General features: G+C 35.1%; 2 long non-coding RNA genes across 2 annotated transcripts; one reads left to right on the top strand and one right to left on the bottom strand.

Annotated features, from left to right (window-relative positions):
• The first annotated feature begins 544 nt into the window (after nt 1-544).
• On the top strand, nt 545-2,131 carry LOC145821177 (uncharacterized). Its single transcript, XR_014363209.1, has 2 exons — nt 545-779; nt 1,727-2,131. It is a non-coding gene; the product is annotated as an uncharacterized LOC145821177 (long non-coding RNA).
• Nucleotides 2,132-8,548: 6,417 nt separating this feature from the next.
• On the bottom strand, nt 8,549-10,645 carry LOC145821176 (uncharacterized). The gene is made up of 2 exons (XR_014363208.1): nt 10,028-10,645; nt 8,549-8,898 (listed from the first exon to the last, which is right to left on the bottom strand). It is a non-coding gene; the product is annotated as an uncharacterized LOC145821176 (long non-coding RNA).
• Between the last annotated feature and the right edge of the window lie 15,150 nt (nt 10,646-25,795).

The following is a 25,795-nucleotide window of genomic DNA, read 5'->3' as shown; positions in this document are numbered from 1 at the left end:
AAAGGGCCCCTATTCTAAGAGAAGTAGCATAAGTGTTTTTTTTTTTTTTTTTTTTTGAATGTTATTGATCCTTGTGCTAGATTACAACTTAGAGATCAGATGTTTAAATTTGTTGCACACTGTAGTATTAAAGTAGCTGGATAGACTATTGTTTTACACAGTGTTGTCTTCATTTTGGTTGCATTCATTGTATAAACTAACAAATCACAGCAGCAATATATGATTACTCTTCAATGCCCTTAAAGTTTATATTTGATGTAACAGGCATGAGTTAAAGACAAACCTTCTATAATCATGCTGTGTAGTCATAACATATGAGTTAATTTAAAGGTTTGAACTGTCAGATGGTTAGGTTTCCTGATCAGGCACTTTGATAATACCAATTTGTTAATGGCATTTTCAAAACAGGTTCCAGATATGACTATTTATCTTGTTTAACCAATTTGTCCTTGTTTATTCATGCATGAACTTCATTTTAGGCACAATTTGTAAAAATACTAAGATGTCTAACCATACTTAATGATGCAAATACATAGACATTTCTCCATGTTATATCACTTATCTCTAACTACTTTAAAGGCTAACATGACTTTGATTTCTGCAGTGGAAGCTCTTGGTGAAATAGCTGAACAACTGGGTAAAAAAGGCTGGAATTTCAATTTGAAACATTGTGACAAAAACTTGAACTGGCAAACACCAATACTGGACTCCTCCCTTATGTATGACTGTACTGTCAATTGCACCTGCCTTTCTGATGATGAATGTCACATCAGTGCCATGTATGTTCCTTTTTATGTTTTTAAATATACTTATTATTCAACTCTATTTTTTGCTTAAAATGTTATTTATGATTTTTTTATTTTGTTTATTTTTAAATTAGGAGGCCTTCTGATGATGAATGTCACATCAGTGCCATGTATGTTCCTTTTTATGTTTTTAAATATACTTATTATTCAACTCTATTTTTTGCTTAAAATGTTATTTATGATTTTTTTATTTTGTTTATTTTTAAATTAGGAGGCAATGATGTTTGAATACTAGCCTATGCTCTGTATGTTAAACTTATTAATGTAAGTTGAAAGTCCAAATTCTGTTTTGTATAGATGAATAAAAGAGTAATGTGTTGAGAAAACCCTGGTGTTGTTCTGTCACTTCTTATTTACACGACGCAACTGGTTGCCATGAACATCTATTCATATATTGCTAATTACTAGGGTTGTTGGGAAAATTAAGGTTGTATTTTGATGTCCCATAGAAAGGGAATGACTGCCAACAGTACTCATAGTAATTCAAAGTGGAAATCTGATATTTTGGGTATGCAAAGTGACAAGAATAAATGGCAGCCAATCTACAAATGAAATTCAAAATAACGAATATTGTCATGTTCTAAAAGAACATCAATATGATCACTTTCAAGATAAATGAGCGAGTTTTCTGTTCTTCATTAGGTGACCTCATTTTAGTAACAATTGATTGAACTTTCACTTCTCATACCATAAAATGTTTAGTAGGTGCGTTCAAATTTAGTTCAGAAATGTTAATGTCCAAAACACCAGAGGCACCAATACACATCTATAATTAGGCATGTAAATCTGCAGGATGTATGTACTCTAATTACTTGGAGTTTTTCATGTTTTGTGCTTTTAATTATTTGTTGTTTTACATTGTTGGTTTTTGAAAAATTGAATTCTGTAATTATTTATTTTCATGGAGATGACTCTCTTAGGTAATATATTGTATACAAATCTCTAATTCAAGAATGAATAATTGATTGCTTGAAGAATTTTGCTGGGCTGCTGCTGCTGCAATGTTGCTGTGAAGCGGGCTGCTACTAGATGCTGGTCTGCTGCAAATTTAGGTTGTTAGTTTCATATTTTCATTTTGTTATCTGCTATTTTTACTATGTGTTCACAATTTGGATGTATTTGAGTATTTTAGTGAGTTTACCCTTTTAGGTTTTATACAACGCTTCCAAAAGCATATTTTTCGGCAGTGTTTTTTTGCTTACACATCAACTTTAGGTGATTTAATATCAATGTTATTAGTTTGTAATAGTAGTGCCTGAGGGATGCCTCTTGTAAATATGTAAATCTTATAAAAAAATATATATGATTTTCAATTTTTTTTGCCGTTTCAAATTTGTCGTTGTCAAAAAGTAAAGCTTTCTCGACAAACAACTTGTTGGTAAATGTGTAGCCAAAAGTTTATTTTTGCCCACTCATATTATGTTGCTAACAATGCCAATTTGTTGTTGTTGCCAAAAGTAAAGCTTTATCGACGACCAAATCATTGGCAAATGGCAACATTTACCGACGTAAATGTGTCGCTAAAAGTTTACTTTTGTCCATTCATATTGTGTTGGTAGAAATGTATTTTTTGCCAATGCCAATTTGTTGTTGTCAAAAGTAAAGCTTTAGCGACAAACAAATCGTCGACAAATGGCAACATTTACTGACGTAAATGTGTCGCTAAAAGTTTACTTTTGCCGATGCATATTTTGTTGCTAAAAGTATATTTTTTGCCCATGCAAATTTATGTCGCGAAAAGTGCCACACAATTATCATATTTGAATGACTTTTACCGACACAAGGTAAATTGCCGACGATAGATGAAGGCTTTTACCGACGATTATGTTCGTCGCTAAAGGCATTATTTTTACCAACGCAATGATAATTTCGTCGGCAAAAACTTTTGCCGACTCACTTTTGCCTACGGGTTGCCAACGTAGCTTTGTGTGTCGGCAAAACTCTTTGCCAACGAATTTTCCATTTTAGCAACATATTTTGTTGCGATGCGAAAAATGCATTTTCTTGTAGTGAAATAAAGCACTCTGAAATGGCTTATGTGAGAGAGAACTTATATTTATCAAAACAAAAATTTCTCACATATAGAAATGAAAAACGCTGCAAGAAAAAAAAAAGTATAGTCTCATGAGAGGAATGCCAAAAAAATGAAAACTATGCCGCCTTGTTTTCTTTAAAATCATGCTAATCCCAAGATTAAATAGGACTTTATTTTCGGCTATAATGTTGGGTCAAAGGGAATTATTTGCAAAATTGGGTGTATGTTGAAAAACAGGTGTCTAAGAAATGAATTGAACAAATGCAGCATATGTGAAACATTACTTTACTCATCTTTCCCTTTTAACCCATTATTATTGAATTTTATTTTATTTTTGTACATGGGAGTAAATACATGTTTTCAACTAAGCATCTCCTTAAACTATTCACAGGATAACTTACTCTCCATGTTATTGAATTTTATTTTATTTTTATTTTTTTGCTATATAGGCTTAATGGGCTAACTAGTGATATAATTGAAGAAAGAATATATATATATATATATATATATAAATTTAAGGCTTAAACAAAGAAACGTGGCCTAAAATCATTTTTCAAAATATAGCATGATCCATATGTTGTTGGTACAAAATGGCATGTAAATGATTATTTCAAAATTTTTAACCAACTTGAAGGAATAATGAGTCTCAACAATGACATAATGAGCTGCTAAAGAAAATTAAGAGTAAATGTTAAATAACCCTCCACATTAGACATCAAGATTTCCAAAGGCTGTGTCCCCAAATCAATCAAGTAATGTTTGTGTAGTTACGTGCATGTGATCAAACTGAGTATTAAACAAACGAGTATTAAAATGAAAAATAGTGCAATGAATTAGGACAAAATTATAATTCTAGGGTAACAAAATTACAACTAAACTTAATCACCTCAAGCATAGAATGAAAGAGATATAGTACAATCATCGCTCAAATTTTTTTTTTCAAAAGTAAGAAAAGAAAAACCATAATAATTTTTAATTTTTTTTTAAACACAACAGCACAAAAACAACAAGAAAAACAAAATCCTTCCCCCCCCCCCCCTCCCAATTTAAATGACATTGTCCTCAATGGCACATATCACAAAAATCTAATAGAAATTGGAAGAAACATAAAACATGATAAATTATACATTACCGAGATGTAGGAGAGAGATGCCCCCAACTTGAAGGAAACTTTACTTGCAAAAGGGTTAGACAATTAACACAAATATACCTTCTTCTTTTTTTTTATATTAAAAATAACAATGTAAAAGCACATATATTAACTAGGAAGATTGTAGCATAGATATGGCAGTGTTTGGTCAGGCAAAAATGTCAAACAATGTGTGCTCTGATCAAAGCATCCGCCGAAAGAAATGCATCTATCAAAATTGAGATTGTTCTGATTTGTGTGTTTTGTCTTATTACATCCTTGATTGCGATATATACTCATGTATTTCATATATATTTGCATTCATAAAATTACAAGATCGTCGCTATCATCAGTTCAAGGTCCTTTAAACTTGAATGCTCCACCACAGGTTCAACCGGAACCATGGCAGCCACAATTCAAGGTTCAAGGCCATTCCCTTTCCACTCAGCCTTCTGTCATGCAGAATCATGTAAATGCACTGGTCGTGGCTAGAAACATCATTATTCTATAGGATTAACAAATGTTTGCAGCAGCAACGGATGCGGAGGAAGCTGATGAAGCATTGAATCTTAGTCTAAGAGCCACTACAGCCCTGTTAAATGTGGCATGGCAATTGTAATCGCAGAGTTTGGAGGTGCAAACTCTAAGCAATCAATTGGCTACCTACCGTCATCAAGTTAACACACTAAAACAAAAGAATAGAGAACTGAAGATTGGGGTGCACACTTTAAGATGGCAAGGAGCAGAATTGAAGACTTGACTAAACTTTTATTAAGATTTTGCAATCGCATGCCTCCTCAAGTTTGAAGAGGAAATGGACGAAGTCTATAATCAGGGTGAAAGATTGCAGTTAGCAATCCAGAGTGATGCAAATGTGCCATTATTAAATGAGATAAAGAAAGCAGATTCTGTGTAACAAAATTTTTTTTTCTTTTGTATATAAAAATAAATAAATAAAAACAATCTCTTACACCCGCCCCTCCCACAAAAAAAAAAAAAAAAAAAAGAGCTTAAATGACATTATCCTCAATGGCATACACCAAAAAAGGAATAACAAAATTAGTTCAAATAGAAGAAATATAAGTATACAAAGAAAACAATTAGTAAAAGAATTTACCCTTATCCTACTCGATCATAAGGAGGTTTGTACTCCAAAGGTTTCCAGTCGGCTGAACAACACCCTAGTGACATTCCTTAGGTGTATGAACTATGCCAGGTTGGTCTTATAGTGCCAGGCATTTTATCTCTCCGGTATACCAGTTCTACAATGCCACTGACAAGTCCTACAACACCAATCTACATTAAGCTAAGAGAGGCACTTCCCCAATGGAACAAGAACCAAGCCTATTTGAAGTAGGAGCTCAAATGTATCCTTTTAATCCAAAACATCTACACGGTTGAACATGTGTTAGTGTGTTTGAAAATAGTCTTTTAACGTCAGATTCCAAGACAGTTTAAGGCATCAAACTAGTCATCCGTTAATTAACCCGTCTCAAAGCAAATTTCTTTGGTCCTATTCAACGGTTCCCTAATAAGGTTAACCCTTTTCATTTGCCCTGATGATGATAGTTGTAGACCCCTACAAAGTTTTCTATGTTCCCTTCTGATTGAATTACAAGTGAACCTTCCGCATTTATAACAACAACTAATCCTTTTAGCTCTATGTTTAATAGCAAAAAGGCTATTACCATTAAACAGCAGCGATTATTTTTCCTTTATTTCCCGCGCAATGGCCTCTTTAACTTTCATCAATATGATGAACTTGACATCAAGAGGTAAGTCAATATTTCTCACACACCAAATCGCTTGGAAACAAGATTGAACCATTAGTTGCCTCTAATGCAGTGCTAAGTTCAATGTCTTCAACCTAACTAAGAGATATATCAATTGGTTTGATAAATAGGTTCCACCAATGCAATGGACTCAATTGACTCTCTACCATGAATACCCTCTATGTATGGTTCTAAACGCTAACCATTAACTTTGAATGACTGACCATCACGGGGGTTTTGAATTTCTATTGCACTATTCGAGAATACTTCAATGACCACAAAAGGACCCTTCCAACAAGATCGAAGCTTACCAAGAAAGAAACTCAATTTAGAATTAAAGTCACACCTTTCGGTTAGGCTCAAAAGTCTTACAATTAATGTACTTATAATGAAATGCTTTGGTTTTGCCTTTGTAAATCCTAGCATTTCCATAGGCATCATTGTGTATCTCTTCTAAATCATTAAGCTATAGTTTTTGGGTTAGTCCTGTACTTGCCATGTCAAAGTTAAAATGTTTTATAGTCCATAATGCCGATGCTCTAACTCAACTAGCAAGTGGCATGCCTTGCCAAACACTATCCTGTAGGGGGGACATTCCTATAGGGATCTTATAGGCTATGCGGTATGCCCAAAGAGAATCAGTTAAAGAATTGACCAATCCTTCATATCTAACCTCACTGTCTTCTCAAGGATGCCTTTGATCTCCCTATTAGACACTTCTACCTGGCCACTGGTTTCGGGATGATATGGAGTACTGACTTTGTAAGTGATGGAATATTTTTGAACCAAAGCTTCAAAAAATTGATTACAAAAATGTTTCCCACCATCCCTAATAATTGCTTGCAGAAAGCCAAAATGACAAAATATGGTATCATGAAGGAACTTAACCACAACCTTGTGATCATTTGTCCTAGTAGCTATCGCTTCAACCCACTTCGATACTGCTATAAGAATGTACTCATACCTAAACAAATACGGAAATGGGCCCATGAAATCGTTGCCCCAAACATCAAATATCTCAACAACAAGGATAGGAGACATTGGCATCATATCTCAACAGGAAATGGAACCTATTTACTGACATCGCAAACAAGCTTGACAAAAAACATGGGCATCTTTAAAAATGGTTGGCTAATAAAGCCCGCTTTGTAAAACCTTAGTGGCTATCTTTTGCCCATTAAAGTGGCCGCCACATGCCTGAGAGTGACAAAAGGTAAGAATACTATGGATTTCACTCTCGAGCACACACTATCGAATCACTTTGATCCGTGCAATATTTGAATAATTCTAGATCCTACCAAAAAAAAAAACTTAACGTAGGCAAAGAAACAGTCGTTATCTTGCTTGGACTAATGGGAAGGGATTTGATTAATGGCTAGGTATGTAAGCAAACCATGGAGGTTTTACTTGTGACCTTGCTAAAAGTTGCTCGTTAGGGAACGAGTCCTGTAAAGTTAGTGGGTCATTAGTATGCTCAACTAGAATACAAGAAAGGTGGTCTGTTACGACATTCTCGGAGTCCTTCTTGTCTCAATTTTCTAGATCAAATTCTTCTATCAGAAGAATCCACCTAATCAACCTTGGTTTAGTTCTTTCTTGGAAAGTAAGTGCCACAAAGCAGCATGATCAGTGAACACTATGACTTTAGAACCAAGCAAATATGACAAAAATTTGTCTAAGGCAAAGACTATAGCTAACATCTCTTTCTTAATGGTTGTATAATTCAATTGGGCATCATTAAGAATCGTGCTAGCATAATAAATGGCATGAGACTTTTGGTTCACTCTTTGGCCTAAAATTGCACTGACTGCATAGTTAAATGCATCGCACACGATCTCAAATGGCAAGGACCAATCAAGTGACTACATGATCGGGGTTGCAGAAAGAGAAGTTTGTAATTTTTCAAATGCCGCCAGACATGCTTCATCAAAGACAAAGGGAGTGTCCTTAGCCAAAAGAATGCACAAAGGATGTGAAATCTTACTAAAATCTTTGATGAATCTGCTGTAAAAACCCATGTTTCCTAGAAAGAAACATACTTGGCACACAGAACACTACAGGAATTCACACTTTTGCCAACTAAATTTTTAGTCGGCAAAAGTCCAGTTTTAGTCGGCAAAAGTTATCTGCGACTAATTTTTTTGGTCGCCACTTTCGTTGCCAATTGAAGGTCGCGAAAAGTAATTAGCAACTAAAAAATTTTTTAGTCGGGAAAAAGTTCTATTTGCCGACTAAATTTTTGGCCGCTAAATATATAATTACCGCGGCTAATCCATTTTGTAGGTAAAACACTTTAGTCGCCAAAAGTGATATTTTTCGGACTAAATATGTTAGTCGCTAATTATACCATTCCTCAACTAAACATGTTAGTAACATTTCCTGACCAAATCGGTTAGTCGCCAAAAGTAACATTTCCCAACCAAATCGGTTAGTTGCCAAAAGTAATGTTTGCACGACTAAAACTTTAGTCGGCAATAGACCTATTCGCGACCAAGCTCTTTGGTTGCTAAAATTAATAATTTTACCGACTAATAATTTAGTTGCCAAATATACCCTTTTGTTGACCAACATTTTGGTCGCCAAATGTGAGTTGTCATACACCGACTAACAACTTTAGTCGGCAAAAATATTACTCATCTTTTCCAACTAATCACTTGGTCGCCAAAAGAGGCAAAACAAAACCAATTTTTAGTCGCCAATTCAGTTCTTTTGTTTACCAAAATTTAATAATCCATCAAATCCTTCAATATAACCTGTAATTTGTAAGAATCATTTAAAACCAACAAAATCAACTGAATCATGAACATCCAACAAAATACATAAATCATCAAATTCTTAATCTGTTTAATTAAAGTCATCAATTATTATAAGTTTCCATCCACAAGTAATTCCAAACTACATAACCATTCAATTAAAAGTCATGTAATCTATATAATCATCCAATTCACATCCATCTAGCATAAAAAATTTAAAACATAACAAGTACTTGTTATTATATTTTAAATTTTAATCCATGCTTATCTATCTAAAAATATAACTACTAGTCTATCCAAATATTTTCTATACATAACTATCCAAAAATACATAATCCTTCAAAAAATGTAACAAATGCCAACTAATCCTGTACAATTCAGCTTCATGCATGAGTTCATCCATCTGTACCAAAGAAAAACAAAAATATTGTCAGGTACTTTTTTTTATTAAAATACGTGTACATCAAATGATTATAAAATTGGAAAAAAAATGAAATATGTCTAAGGAAAGTAAAGGTACTATGAACAAATGAGATGACTATCAATACCATTTTATAAATAAAACAACATTCATATGTATATATCCAATCAACACTATAATTCTATCAATATCATTATTTCCAATGTTTGTCGTCTAGTTTTAATACCAACCACATCCCCAGACTTTTTCATTTGTGGTCTTTACTCAAATAAGGCTTTTTTTTTTTTTGGTTACTATTTCAAGAATTATGGAAAACGTGATGTTTTGTTGCTCTCACAAGTGTGTTTAATCTAGGCCGATGTGATTGTGATGATCTCGGGGCTGTTTGGGTGCTATTTTCAATTTTCACCCCCATACGGCACGTTTTTGCCTTTTTCTCTCACATTTTTTTGTCTATATCTCTAACCGTATATCCTATCGATGCGCCGCTTGCTCTCACAAGTTTGTTTAATCTAGGCCTAGGTGACCATTATGATCTAGGCCAAGGTCACTCACCTGTTATTTCAAGTCCATGTACTTTGGTCATAAAATCCAACAATGGTTTCACCAAGATCCATACCCTCAATAATTCCAGCATGAGACTTGATTTCTAAGCTCAAATCAAAACTACTCAATCCAAATACCATCTATAGAAAATCTCGAGTAGCTCCATGACCATATTTATTATGCAAGGCAAAAGATATAAAAGCTAAATTCTATCAAAACTTTTCAAAAACAAAAAAAGGTGTAACCTCACACAGACTCTAGATCTTGGTACCATTCTGTTCGTAAAAAGTATTTTCTATCTTGAAAAGTTACTTTTGTTGCAAGAATTTTCTAGCAAGATTTCAATGATAGAAAACAACTAAACTAACAGTCATAGTTAAAATAAATTTGTCAAGAAGATGATAGAATGATCTTAGAAAAAAACTATTTTACTAGCATAGATAAGAATTTTGATAGTCACAGTCAACAAAGAGTATGCTCACATGAAAGAATTCTATAATTTTCGAGATAAGCTAAGAATATCAAATAATTTAAATGATATCTACTTTAAAGTTCATAGGCATACCTCTTCCTCAAGTACTGCATGGCGAGTAATACCAACTTTCATTGCTTTAGTCTTTTCCGGTTTGCCAAACAGTAGAGAGAATTCCATTTGTTTTTCACACCATTCCTAATGTTAACATGAAATGAAGACGAATGTAAGATAAATCTAATCAATTTCCTTGCAGCAAAACTAAAAGAAAAAAAAAAACATTTCCATGTTAAGAAAAAATTTCAAAAAAAGAAAAAATGACAAAACATTTATATACAAAATCATAATGTGAAAATGATTACCAAGTTTTCAATAGTCAAGGATGCCTTATTCTTATAGGATTACGGATTAATGCAGTGACAACTAATAATTAACTTGAGTGCACACAACTAATAAAATATATTAATTTATATTTTCAAGTCCTAAAGAACCAGAGTCCCACCAACTCTACAATTTTCACGTCTTAAAGAACCACCCACATTTTTCTATATTTCCCTCACCTTTTCCTTTCCCTTTCAAATTCCTATCCAAATTCACGATCCAAACATAACCTAAATAATTCTAGAAAATATGAAGTCTTTTTTTGCCAAATTCTATGTGTACTAGCTTAATAAAGTGCAGCCAGAAAATACTTATAATTAATTGTGGATCAGTAAATTACATAATTCAATGTATAAAATGCCATAAAAAATGCATAATTTGTTATAAGATTCTAATATTCACGGACCTTCATTGAAAACTAGTGGACATCTGGCAACGTCTGGATTCGTTATAATAGTCTCACTGCAAGATTATAATTTGTTATAAGATTATAATTTGTTGTAAGATTCTCACTACAAAACTTCTGGATTTGGTCACTATTGAAACAAGCATGATCATCTTTTCAATTTTAACAGAGATTCTATTTACATTATGCATGTAACCTCAATGGACATCTGGGAACTTCAGACCACTAAATGGGCGATAAAGACAAGGGGCGTTTTGAACAAATTTGAACTCTCAAAACCTAGTGATATGTCGTACATGTGGGAGTTCTGAGAGGTGTTATGACCAATACAGATACAGTTCCATTATAAAATATGCACACTAGTGATATGTCTAAAAAATGAGTCCTACAATTTAACAATAAAAAGTACCCGGATTGAGAGGAATGAGAATATAACTCATATTAGACTCCAATTTGTAGCAAAACATCTGAGATACAGTTAAAAAATTGGAATCAAAGGGCCTAGATGGGCTTGGACCCTTGGAAGATTCCACATAAAGATTGCTGAGGAAAACAAGAGAAAAACACTTCTTATATTTTTCGAAACACCATGGCACATACCATGAACTAATGCATATCGAACCAAGTACGAATATTTGGCATGATCACTGCCAGAGGAATGATACAATTGAATCTGAACTCTTTCACATAATTCATAAAGGATTTATTTTTATTTTTTTTTGATTAAGTGCCGGGGCCGTAAGGACATGAAACATGGGGGACTTATGGATGGTATGTCTAAAAAAAATATTCAGAAATAACGCACAGAAAAAACACAAACAAATAATTGATGTTACACATTGGGTATAGTACAATCATATAATCCTGCTTACCAATTGGTTCGGGAAAACTCAGATGTCTACGAAGGCCATCAATCCCAGCAGCAATTATAGCAGCCAGCCCCAAGTGTGGATTTGCACACCCATCAAATGCTTTAATCTCAAAGTTGCTCACAACACCATTTGGAACCCCAGGTGGGCATGCGGTTCTCAGGGGTGCTTCTCTGTTCTCTTTTCCCCAGCACTGGTATGCTCCACTCCACATATTGGGCACTATGCGATCATAACTACATTCCAATAACAGCTGAACAAGGAAATTAGAGAAAACAAACTATATTTTTTTTTAAATTTAATACACATCTATTTGAAGTTCAAAAGCCCAACAACGTACTAAAATTTTGACCCTTCAAACTGCATAAATTTGGAAGTCAAGAAATGGGCAAAAAGAATTTGCACGGAAGGGCATTATTTAAATTTAGCAAAAAGGGAGCATCGACAATTAGAATAAGTGTCAAAAGTGCATCCTCACTTTACAAACTAGCTATTGGGGTTGAGTTTTACACAAGATCATATCACATAGACAACTTATGATAAGAATAGGAAAAGAATACATGTATTTTTAGAAAAATAAGTTACATATTCTGCTGAAAATTGAAATCCTTCAATTCATCAAAAATTGAATTTCATTCAAAATTTCAAACATCTTATCTGTCCTTTCATGTTTCTAGACCAACAAGTTCTACATAAAAACTTCCAGATTAGAAAAAGGTTCGTGCATAAAAATTAATAAATTCGAGTCTGCAGGGAGAAGTAGAAATGCAAGGATCTGTTTGTTTCAATTCAAATGATTAATTGGGAAAAAGTCTTTGCAGAATAGTGGCTCCAGAAATTATTGTGAGATATCTGCTTTCTTCATGCAGGACTGAAAGCGATGGAAACATCACTTTGAAAGGTTTTCCTCAAGATCAATAGTACACCCATCAAATTTCCAAATATAACTGCATGCTTAAAAAATAATTTTATGTAGACAAGATATTTTAACAGATCTGGTAAAAATGGATACTTCTCTGTTAGTGCCTAACTACCTATTCATATGGGTTCAACTCTGACACATGTTTTGCACAAGAATCATCAAAATTATACAAAAAAATTAAAAACCTGTTTGGAAGTGGTGCCGTAAAGGCTAGAATTGAAGGAAGATGATTTAAAACCCCTGCCATGAACTCTTCTCCAATCTTGGACATTCCATGCTTAGAGTGTCCACCAGATGCCATAAATACATTTTCCCCATTTTCCCACAAACTGAGATGCACATGAGATCCAGAACAAACATCATCTAATGCATACCTGGGGCAAACAAAAAAATGGAGAAAACAGTTATGTGACATAGCTTGAAGAAAAAAAATTTGCAGGTGAGGAAATGAGTAAAGCTCAACTTTGAGTGAGTATTTTTAACACTGACTGATCCTCTTGCAGAGTATTTATGAACTATTACAACAAAACATAAATAATAAACTGAATTTTATTTATTTTTTTACAATTAATTATAACTTCAAAGCAGTATTTCTTACCCTTGAGGTCTTTTTCTAAAAAAAATTTATGGGTAAATTACACTAACACCCTTGAAGTTTTTGACAAGGACACCCTTCAGGTTTCTAAAATAACACTAACACCCCTTGTCAAAAATTTTGGCCTAATGATGTTAACAGAATAAGTGGAATCACATTTTTACCCTCTTGCAAAATCATATTTAACAAAAAATAGTCAAATATTGTATAGTGCAGAAACCTTAGAACGATTCAATCAGTCATCGCACTAGCTCTCGGAAATGATATAGAAAAAATCCCGCAGTCATTTAGCATGGTAGGTTTGACATATAGGGTACATAAAGGATATGACATATTTGTAGATGATTGCTGATGAAACAATAAAATACAAGGCAAAGGAAAATGTTTGCCCAATACAAACAATAAATGAAGATATTCATTTTTTCCCCTTTAATCCAAAAGAATAATGTTGATCATACTTCTTATATCATCATATGGATAGAACAATCTCCTCACTGTTCGTCCAAACCATTATACGATTCTTACTACTAAACAATGAAAAGTGTAAAAGAAGAAGAACAAGTTGACTGTGTTTTGAGCATAGAAATAAGATAAATGTTTTTAGAAAACAATTTCAAGAAAAAAGAGGGGGAAAGACAGAGGGTCAAACAATTTCAAGTTGACTATTTGGCATATCCTTTTTGAAATATTCACCACTTTTTATGGGTATACCTACCAATGTCAAGCAATTCGACCGATAAATCTGATCTGAAAATTTTTCCAACTTTGAACCAAATACCTCTCACAAGTTTCATAAAGACGCATGATTGAAGAATCCACCAATTGCTCATAATATATATATATATATATATATATATATATAGAAAAGAAAATTTGAAGAAAACAAAAAACCCATCAAATTCATGTAACAAAAAATCAAACCCACAAGAACAATGAAGAAAGAATAATCAAGACCCACCAACTGTTCGATCAAATGTATGAATCAAAAAATGCCGAGATTTGATCAGAAACTGTTACCTTAGTACTAGGGGCTTCTTGGCGGATCTCCTCCTCGGGGATAATAACAGGCCACTGCTCACCGGCATCACGGAACATTTGCTCAGTCTCGAGAAGCTGACCCTTGTTGAGAATCATGGTCATGCTGGTCACTCGTCCAAACCAAAATTTGCCACTCGTCGCTCACCTCCGTGAGAGAGAGAGAGAGAGAGAGAGAGAGAGAGAGAGTGTGTGTGTTGTTTCGAAGCTTAGGGCTCTACAAACCTGAAAGGAAATGAAAAAAGGGGGGAAATAAGCTTGGGCAGACGGGCAGGTCAGTGAAAAAAGGGGGATAATTTGTTTCATTTTTATTTTAATGAATTTTTTTTTATTTGGTAGAAGTAGGGGTAATATTTTAATGAAAAATATTTTTCGTTAAAATAAAATTAATTTTTTAAGGTCAATTAAAAATATTTTTTTGTGGCCTATTTTTTTTTTTTTTTTTTGTTACTGAAAATCAGGAACTAATTTTTTGTGGTAAAGGAGAGGGAGCGATAGTAGTAGTAAAGGTCGTGGATAAGAGGTGATAGTGGTAGTGGTGGTGGCGGCGGTGGTGGTGGCGAAGGAGATTAGTGGTGAAGTTGTGGTAATGGTAGAGGAGATAAAGTCGCCGTGGTAGAGGAGAGGTAATAGTAGTAGTGGTGGTGGTAGTGGTGGTAGTGGTAACGATGGTGGTAGTAATGTTAGTCGTAGAGGTGGAGTGACAACTATGGTAATAATGCTGGTAGTGGAATGACATTTGCAGTTGTAGTGAATGTGGTAGAGGAGATGGGTGGTGAGAGAGAGATGAGTGAGAGATAGATAGAGGAGAGAGAGAGAGAGAGAGACAGTGATAAGCGCGAGAGAGAGAGACAGTGGTCACTAAAAGTGCATTTTCTTGTAGTGAAGAGCTCGGCAAATAGAGAAGATGGGAAAGAGAGAGTGAGCAAGGTAAACACAATGGGGGAGAGAGACAAACAGACGGATAGACACACAGAGAGAAAGAGAGATAAAAAAAGAGAGAGACAGACAGACAAACATAGAGAGAGAAAGAGATAGAGAAGAGTGATGAGTGAGAAAGAGATAGAGAGAGAAAGAGACAGAGAGAGAAAGAGATAGAGACAGAGACAGAGACAGAGAGAAACAAGAGATGAGTGAGAGATAGACAAAGAGAGAAAGAAAGAGAGTGAAAAGAGATGATCGAGAGAAAACATAGAAAAAGAGAGAGATAGAGAGAGAAGAAAGATGAGGGAGAGAGACAAAAAGAGAGATAGAGAGAAGAGAGATGAGTGAGAGAGATAGAGATAGAGAAGGAAAAAAGATGAGAGAGATAGAGAGAAGAGAGATGGGCGAGGGACAAAGAGAAAAAGAGATAGAGATAGAGACAGACGGACAGTGAAGAGTGATGAGTTATAGAGAGAAAAAGAAGAGAGAGAGAGAAAGAGAGAGAGAGAGAGAGAGACAGAGAGAAAGAGAGTGAGAGTGAGAGACAGAAAAAGAGACAAAGAGAGAGGAGAGATGAACGAGAGAGATAGAGACAGAGAGAGATAGAAAGAAAAGAGATGAGCGTGAGCGACATAGAGAGGAGAGATGAACGAGAGAGACAGAAAGAGAGATAGAGAGAAGATAGATGAGTGAAAGAGACATAGAAAGAAGAGAGATGAATGAGAAAGGCAGAGAGAGAGATAAAGAGGGGAGAGATGAGAGAGAGAAATAGAAGAGAGATGAGCAAGAGAGATAGAGCAAAGAGAGATGAACGAAAGAGACATAAAGAGAAAATAGATAAGAGAAGAGATAGATAAGTGAGTGGCACAGAGAGAGACAGAGAGATAGACAGACAGACAAAGAAGAGTGATAAGTAAGAGACAGAAAGATAAGAGAGCTAGGAAGATGAAAAAATGGGTGAAAAGAGACAGACAAAGAGAAATAGAGAGAAAAAGAGCGAAAAGAGATAAACGAGAGAGAGACAAGAAGAGATGAGCGAGAGAGATAAAGAAAAAAGAGAGAGAATAGAGACAAAAAGAGAAGAGAGATGGAGAGATGAAAGATGAGCGAGAGACACACAAAGAGAGAGAGAGACAGACAGACAGACAGACAGAGAAGAGTGATGAGTGAGAGAGAGAAAGAGAAGAGAGACAGAGACAAAAACAGAGACATAGAGAGAAAGAGAGAGACAGACAGACAGAGAAGAGTGATGAGTGAGAGAGAGAGAAAGAGAAGCGAGACAGAGACACAGAGAGAAAGAGAGAGAAAGAGTGATGAGTGAAAATAAATTTTTATTTTTCTTTCAGTGACTAAATTATTTTAGCTGCCAAAACTATCTATAATATTTTAGTCGCTCAAATTAAATTTTTGCCGACCAAACTTTTGGTCACCAAAGATAAAAAGTGAATTTTTAGTTTTCTTTTAGCGGCTAAATTATTTTAGTTGCCAAAACTATATATATAGTGACAAAAATAATTTTTAGTCGCTGAAATTAAATTTTTGCCGACCAAACTTTTGGTCGCCAAAGATAAAAAATAAATTTTTATTTTTCATTCAGCGACTAAATAATTTTAGTTGCCAAAACTATCTGTATAGCGACTAAAATATTTTTTAGTCGCTGAAATTAATTTTTTGCCGACCAAAATTTTGGTCGCCAAGGATAAAAAGTATATTTTTATTTTTCATTCAACGACTAAATTATTTTACTTCCCAAAACTATCTATACGGCGACTAAATATCTTTTAGTCGCTGAAATTAAATTTTTGCCGAACAAACTTTTTGTCGCCAAAGATAAAAACTGAATTTTTATTTTTTTTAGCGACTAAATTATTTTAGTTGCCACAACTATATATACAGCGACCAAAATATTTTTTAGTCACTGAAATTAAATTTTTACTGACCAAACTTTTGGTCGCCAAAGATAAACAATAAATTTTTATTTTTCATTCAGCGACTAAATTATTTTAGTTGCCAAAACTATCTATACAGCGACTAAAATATTTTTTAGTCGCTGAAATTAATTTTTTGCTGACCAAAATTTTGGTCACCAAAGATAAAATGTAAATTTTTATTTTTCTTTCTACGATTAAATTGTTTTAGTTGCCAAAACTATATATACAGCAACCAAAATATTTTTTAGTCGCTGAAATTAAATTTTTGCCGACCAAACTTTTGGTCGCCAAAGATAAAAAGCAAATTTTTATTTTTCGTTTAGCGACTAAATTATTTTAGTTCCCAAAACTATCTATACGGTGACTAAAATATTTTTTAGTTGCTGAAATTAAATTTTTGCCGGCCGAACTTTCGGTTGCCAAAGATAAAAATTGAATTTTTATTTTTTTTCAGCGACAGGATTATTTTAGTTGCCAAAACTATATATACCGCGACCAAAATATTTTTTAGTCGCTAAAATTAAATTTTTGCCGACCAAACTTTTGGTCGCCAAAGATAAACAATAAATTTTTATTTTTCATTCAACGACTAAATTATTTTAGTTGCCAAAACTATCTATACAGCAACTAAAATATTTTTTAGTCGCTGAAATTATATTTTTGCCGACCAAACTTTTGGTCGCCAAAGATAAAAAGTAAATTTTTATTTTTCTTTCTACGACTAAATTGTTTTAGTTGCCAAAACTATATATACAGCAACCAAAATATTTTTTAGTCGCTGAAATTAAATTTTTGCCGACCAAACTTTTGGTCGCCAAAGATAAAAAATAAATTTTTATTTGTCATTCAGCGACTAAATTATTTTAGTTGCCAAAACTATCTATACCGCAATTAAAAAATTTTTTAGTCGCTGAAATTAAATTTTTGTCGACCAAAATTTTGGTCGCCAAAGATAAAAAGTAAATTTTTATTTGTCATTCAGCGACTAAATTATTTTAGTTGCCAAAACTATCTATATAGCGACTAAAAATTTTTGGTCGCTGAAATTAAATTTTTGCCGACCAAAATTTTGGTCACCAAAGATAAAAAGTAAATTTTATTTTTCTTTCAGCGACTAAATTATTTTAGTTACCAAAACTATTTATACAACGACCAAAATATTTTTTAGTCGGTGAAATTAAATTGTTACCAATCAAACTTTTGGTTGCCAAAGATAAAAAATAAATTTTTATTTTTCTTTCAGCGACTAAATTATTTTACCTTCCAAAACTATTTAAACCGCGACTAAAATATTTTTCAGTCGCTGAAATTAAATTTTTGCCGACCAAAATTTTTGTCACCAAAGATAAAAAGTAAATTTTTATTTTTCATTCAGCGACTAAATTATTTTAGTTGCCAAAACTGTATACACAGCAACCAAAATATTTTTTAGTCGCTGAAATTACGTTTTTGCCGACCAAAATTTTGGTTGCCAAAGATAAAAAATAAATTTTTATTTTTCTTTCAACCACTAAATTATTTTAGTTGTCAAAACTATCTATGCAGCAACTAAAATATTTTTTTAGCCGCCAATTGTGGCAAATTTAGCGACTAAATTTTTTTTAGACACCAATTGTGAGATTTTTAGCGACTAATTTTTTTTAGTCGCCAAAATTTAATATACCCTGACTAAAAAAATTTAGTAGCTAAATATTGTACTTTTACCGACTAACATAATTTTTGGTCACCAATTCCACAACTTTTGGCAACCAAAATATTTTTAGTCGGCAAAAGTGGTCGCCAAAAGTGTATTTTCTAATAGTGGAAGTAGGTGAGGGAAGAGCAGAAATTAGGTTAACTCTTGCTTTATCAACCTCTATTCCATGCTTAGACACAATGTGACTAACACAATGCCTTCTTGAACCATAAAATGACTCTTTTCCCAACATAAAACAAGATTGGTCTCCATGTAAGGCTTAACAACCTTGGTTAAATTTTGAAGACACTCCTCAAAAGATGGGCCAAAAAGTGAGAATTCATCCATGAAGACTTCAACAAACTTTTTTACCATGTCAGAAAAAATATCCATCATGCACCTTTGAAAGATCGTTGGTGCATTTCACAACCCAAATGGCATACGTCGATAGGCAAATGTACCGAAAGGACAAGTGAAAGATGTTTTCTCTTGATCATCCGGAAAAATAGGCACCTGATTGTATCTTGAATAGCCATCTAGGAAATAGTAAAAAGTTTAACCCACTAACCTTTCTAGGATTTGATCAATAAAGGGCAATGGAAAGTGATCCTTCCTAGTCATGGAATTGAGTTTTCGATAATCAACACAGACGTGACACCCGGTAATGGTGCGTGTTGGAATTAGATCACCACTCTTATTTTTAACCACTGTAATTCCTGATTTCTTGGGTACAACCTGTGTGGGACTCACTTACTTGCTATTAAAGATGGGGTAAATGATACTTCCATCTAGCATTTTTACCACTTTTTTCTTTACTACCTCTTTCATATTGGGATTTAATCTCCGTTGTGTTTATCGTGAAGGTTTGGCATTCTCTTCGAGATGAATGCAGTGCATGCAAACAAAAGGGTCAATCCCTTTCAAATCAACCACTGACCAACCTATAGCACTTTTATGTTCCTTGAGAATTTTTAAAAGGCAACACTCATGTTCATTAGACAAGTTAGATGCAATAATCACAGGAAGAGTGTTGTTAAACCCTAAAAAGAAGTATTTAAGTGAAGTTGGAAGGGGTTTCAACTCAAGTTGTAGTGGGGTCACTATGGAAGGTACTGTAGGCTCACTAGAGAGGATAGGAAGGGGCTCAAATTGGGGTTTCCGTGATTGAAAGTTCATGTAGGAATCAAGCAAAGCGTCGACCTCCTCAATGGATCCTTCAATGTCAAAATTCTCAATCCTGAAATGAATAAGACATGCCCTTTAAAGGGTCTGTTAAGAGGATAGATAGAAGAATGTCCTTCATCAACTCATCAACCACATCAATTGTATAACATTCACCATCATTGGAAGGGTGTTGGAATGCATGAAACACATTCATCTTGACTTACATATTTCCAAATAACACTTTCATCACTCCCGTCTTATAGTTAATGCATGCATTGGCTATAGCCAAGAAAGGTCGCCCTAAGATGACTAGAATATGTTTCTTATTAGCCGTAACCGGTTCCATGTCAAGAACAAGGAAGTCAATTGGTAAGTAGAACCTATCGACCTTAACTAGGACATCCTCAAGCATGCCACGAAGGACTTTGAGGGAATGATCAGCTAACTACAGAGTCACTAGTGTGGGTTTCAACTCACCAAGCCTAAATTCCTCATACACTATGAAAATCCTAAGTGATTCGCGATTAGATCAAGATTAAAATATTTCAATTCCCAATTATTCAAAACACACAATCTAAATCATCAAACACTTACGAAAGTGATTTAGATTGTTGTTTTCGAAATAAACAATAAATCGACACAAACGATTTTTATGTGAAAAACCACAATTGAAGAACCTTCAATTGTAATCAAAAACCATGGGCGAAATGCCACTAATCAATCCACTACTGAAGAAAGAAAGATTACAAAGATAACAAATAAATTACCCAACTCATCCAATTTGTCTTCAATCCTTCTGTAACTTTTTCACCACGCCTTCGTCTCGGAACTGATTAATCTGAAGTTGAATCCATAACTTCACTTGTCGAGTCAACGACTACGTACAAAATCAAACGCCTTTGAAACTCCACGTTTGAATCTTCGGAATCCACCGAAGAAGAACACTTGTAATTATGAAGAACCAAGCTCCTTGATGTATCTATCTTAGATCATAGGTTACAAACCCTCTCAAATATATCGAGGAAAGCTCACCAAAAAATTTCAAAAGAAAACCTCAAACAAAACCCTAAAACCCTTAAACAAGATCTAGGAAAAGTAACCCTAGAATCGAACCAACATGCGAATATATAGTAGCTGAGATCGCGCAGTCCGCTCGAGCGTGGGAATGCTCACTCGAGCGGAGACTTCATATTCCGTGTTTCATACAGGGTTCATGCTCGAGTGGAAGATCCCACGCTTGAGCTTAAAATCACATCATCCAGTATTTTTGTAGACTTAACATATGTCGTGAGAGTGCAAACCCCGCTCGAGCGTCACTTTCCCCGCTCGAGTGGGAAGACAAAAACTGGAAATCTGGAAAATTACAAGTTGATTACAACGTTGGTTTTTCCATGGAATTTGACAACAAAGAGTCCTAACAATCTCCCCTTTTGTCAAATCCCAGACAAAACCATTCTAAAACAATTTTCCTATCAAAATCACAATAAAAACAAAACCAACACCAACAACTATGAGCAAACACTAACAACCATGAAAATCTGAGATCCATGCTTTTGAACAATCACCCTAAAAGAAAAACAACCACACAAGCCAACCAAAATCTATGGAACTGTATTAAATAACAAAATATAAATCCATCCATCAAAAAAATATAATATCCATCCATCAAAAATATACCATATGCCCACCTATCCAACTATACCAAATAGTTATCCAACTGTACCAAGGAAGAATATAAGCAAAAGTAAAACTGTACCAAAAGCATGTAACCAAAAGTACCAAAAGTATGACCACCTGTACCAAAAGCATGTAACCAAAAGTACCAAAAGTATGACCACTCCCCCTTTTTTCCGGGAGAATACAAGAACTAAAAGAAACAGAACTGGGCATCAAAGATCAGGAGCGAGTGGTTGAGACTGCATCTGAAGCATAGACAGGATCTAAGCTAGTTGAGAAGAAGACTGGGCCACGGACTCCTCCATGCGCTGTGAAGAAGCCTCCAATGCACTGAACCGAGCATCAGCAGTGGTCTCAAGATTCGTGAGCTGTTACTCAAAGATATCCATCCGCCCCTCAAGTTGGTCAAACCGAGAAGTAACAGACCACTCAAAAGACTGAAGCTAGCCATGAACCATACGAACTGGAGGGGGCTACTCCGCCTCACCAATAACACCACCGGCATCAGCTGCATTGTACTCAACTTCCTCTACCAAAACAGCAGCATCACTGGAACCTACGCCAGACTGACCTGTCCCAGTAGAAACCCCCCGAATGTGAGACTGACTTTGAGAGACAGTCTTTTTGGTAAAAGGCCGAGTAGAGGAAGCAAACTCATCTTCATCAAAAGAACGGACCTCAAACTTGGCGAGAAGCCTATTGATGAGGCACTCGAAGGGTAAACCAAGATTTTTGCGCTCATAAGTGGGAGCCATCTTTTGAATGATCAGAGTGGCAAGATCAATGGAGCGATTTTGAGCGAGACACTGGAGAACAAACCCTTGGTCCTGGTTGATTTCGGAACTATGGGTGGTAACAATGACATTGGCACACACAATAAGGTTGAGCAACCGAAACTGAGGGAGAAGCTCATTTTGTTTGATTAAGGAACTGGAGGGCCAAGGACGAGGGAAACCACACAAAGTATTTGCAACCTCATTGAAATCACAGGTTGGACACACAAGAAAGGGGTAGAATATGGGGAAGACTTGACCAATCCCTAACAACTCTCGGATAAGATCTGTGGTAACTATGATTGCCTTGGACCTGACCCAAGTCTTGAAGGATGGACCAATATCATCAAGACTATCCATGTTGCAATAAAATTCATGGACCCAAGTTAGGTCTTGCGAACCAGAAAATAAGAGGACATTATCCCCACCCAAAGGATCAAAAAGTGAACAGATAGGAATAGACTCGAATGTGTTGGGTTGAACATTACGTTCAAGATGAATGGTGCGGACTGGATAAGTGTCGCGTTATGACTTGGCTTTCTCAGCCGAGGCAAATCGGTCAGTTTTAAAGGTAGGGCGAGGGGCAGTGGACTTCCGTCTCTTGAAAGTAGACATGACTACAGTAAGACAAAAACCAAAACACACAACCTCCAACCCAAAACAAAAATAAACCAAAAGAGACAACACAAAACATTAGTAGCATAGTTTTATATAGCAATATGAGGCAAGTAAATAAAACTATGATGCAACAAGGTAGGGAATAGTTCAAATAGGAATCATGGTAAACAAGGCAGCCATCAAAACATCAATAACCTTAGCATAAGATAAATGAAAGGGAACCAGAGCTAAGGAAACATCAATCAAGCACACATTAAGCCAACATGGTTAGGGACTCAATCAGCAATGCAATGAAACTAGATCACATTATCACAGGTCAATATTTGAAGACAAAAAACAAACAAAAAAAAATCCCGAATTTAAACCAGAGAAAAAAAAACTATCAAAATGCTCCAAATCACTAACCCTAGAGGCAAGAGAGACACTAAACCATAATGAAATAATCAATCATCAACAATGAAGAACAAAAATAGAACAACCACAGCGACACACTGTAAAACAAACTCAAGCAGAACAAATACTAGGAAACCAAAGGTGACAAAAAAAAAAGACAAACGAAACAGAGAAAGAGAGATGAAATGAAGAAGAGACAAACCTTAGGTGGACCAAGACACTGAAATCACCACATATGACACCAAGGACGAGCAAAGGAACTGAACTATGAAATAATTCTATCTGTTTTTTTTTTTTTTAAATAAACAAAAACAACGATGATGTCCTGTAACCAGCGGGGAGCCCAATTGAAAGACTGTAACACTGGGATAAAATGGTCCATCAATCATGAATCCTGTAAACTTGTACAAAAAGATGAATCACAAGATCATGAACAAAACAGATAGAATTTAATCAATGATCATAAGCAACATAAGAATGCATAACTCAAAAACACACATGAGAGCTCACGAAAATAAAGTGTGTGTGTGAAATCCTTGAGAGTCACAAAGCTAGAGTTAATCTTCGTAGTGATCGAATGGCTAGACCTCTGTCAAGAGTAACTATACATCACAGAGAAAAGTCAAACCACTAGGAATCATGGGGTATTTGTTGAGTAAATGCGAAGGCTCCCTCTCAATTAATGGTTTTTTTTTTTTAACTTTTCTTTCTTGTGGGCACTCACTGGTGGCATGCACGCTCAAGAGTATGGAGACCAAACCAAAGAAGAATGAAATAAAAAAGGATGGCCTGGTTGGTGCCTCTGAGGTAGTCTTTTCCTAATGCCCAGATTTCAATGAACTGAGGGAGAAACCATGGAAGTGAAAAAAGATGGTAGATGGTTAAGAGACTCAACATCACCCATGATATACTAGTATAGGTTAATTCCTCTGAAAAAGTACAAGAAACACTATTAGTGGTCCATAGAGAACTTTGATCACTTGTGCAGAAACCCCTGCAACCGTTTATCTCAAGGATGTGTACAGAATGAGATCATGGAGTAAATGAGTATGGGCATTCAGAATGAGCTATGAACAAAGAAGAATGAGATCTTGCAAGCAACATGAGCAGTGTTCATAAAAAATTTTGATGCAAAGATGTCAGGAATCAATGACAATGAGATTATTACATCCAAGTATACAATAAGCCAACCACTCACACCCACTTTACAAAACAAGAAACACCCTAGTTGATGAGCACTACACCCAAGGTCTTTTTAAGAAACTCAAATCGAAGAAGATCAAGGGGTTTTGTAAAAATATCAGTTTTTTGATGCTCAGTGGGTACATGTTCAAGAACAACAAGGCCTTTTTCCACTAACTCTCGAATAAAATGATGATGGATGTCAATGTGTTTGCTGCGAGAATGTTGGGTAGGATTTTTTGAAATGTTTAAGGCACTTGTGTTATCACAGAAAAGAGTGAGAGTGTTCTGTTCTATCCCATAATCATGAAGCATTTGCTTCATCCACAGCGTTTGCACACAACAACTCCCTGTAGCAATGTACTCAGCCTCAGCAGTCGAAAGGGAGATGGCATTTTGCTTTTTACTATGCCAGGAAATCAAATTATTCCCAAGGTAAAAACACCCCCCGGATGTACTTTTCCAATCATTAGCACACCCTGCCCAATCGGCATCAGAAAAACCAGTAATTTCAATTGTAGTATCAATAGAAAACCAAACCCATACCCTAATGTCCCATTAACATATTTAATGATGCGTTTGATAGCAAGAAGATGAGACTCTTTAGAACTGGCTTGGTAACGGGCACAAACACCTACACTGAAAGCAATATTAGGACGACTGGCTGTGAGGTAAAGAAGACTCCCTATCACACTCCTATACAGGGTAGGATCAACATCAGTACCAGAGGAATCTTTAGAAATGTGAAGACTGGTGCTCATGGGAGTGCGAGCATGTTTGGCAGACTCAAGACCAAACTTTGACACAAGATTTTTGGCATACTTAGACTGAGAAACAAACATACCTGATGGAGACTGTTTAATTTGAAAACCCAAAAAATAAGACAACTCTCCCATCATGCTCATCTCAAACTCAAGTGTCATGCAATCCGAAAAATATTTGAGAAGATGATCAGCAGTGGATCCAAACACAATATCATCAACATAAATCTGAGCAACAAGAATATGAGACTTAGTATGTTTCACAAATAAAGTCTTATCCACACGGCCCATTTGAAAATCATTATCAAGAAGAAAGGTAGTAAGTCTATCATACCAAGCCCGAGGGGATTATTTCAACCCATACAAAGCCTTGTCTAACTTGTAGAGATGATTTGGACATTTAGGGTCCTCAAACCCTTTTGGTTGCTCAACATATGCCTCTTCTTTTAAGTACCCATTCAGAAAGGCACTTTTTACATTCATTTGAAACAATTTGAAACCAAGAAAACATGCAACACCACGTAAAATACGAATAGATTCAAGACGTGCAACTGG

The sequence above is a fragment of the Camellia sinensis genome, chromosome 3 (genome assembly GCF_055761805.1).
Source record: "Camellia sinensis isolate YWXY chromosome 3, ASM5576180v1, whole genome shotgun sequence".
Classification (NCBI taxonomy): domain Eukaryota; kingdom Viridiplantae; phylum Streptophyta; class Magnoliopsida; order Ericales; family Theaceae; genus Camellia; species Camellia sinensis.
The sequence above is the reverse complement of the archived record's forward strand: the minus strand, read 5'-3'. Positions and strand labels throughout refer to the sequence as shown.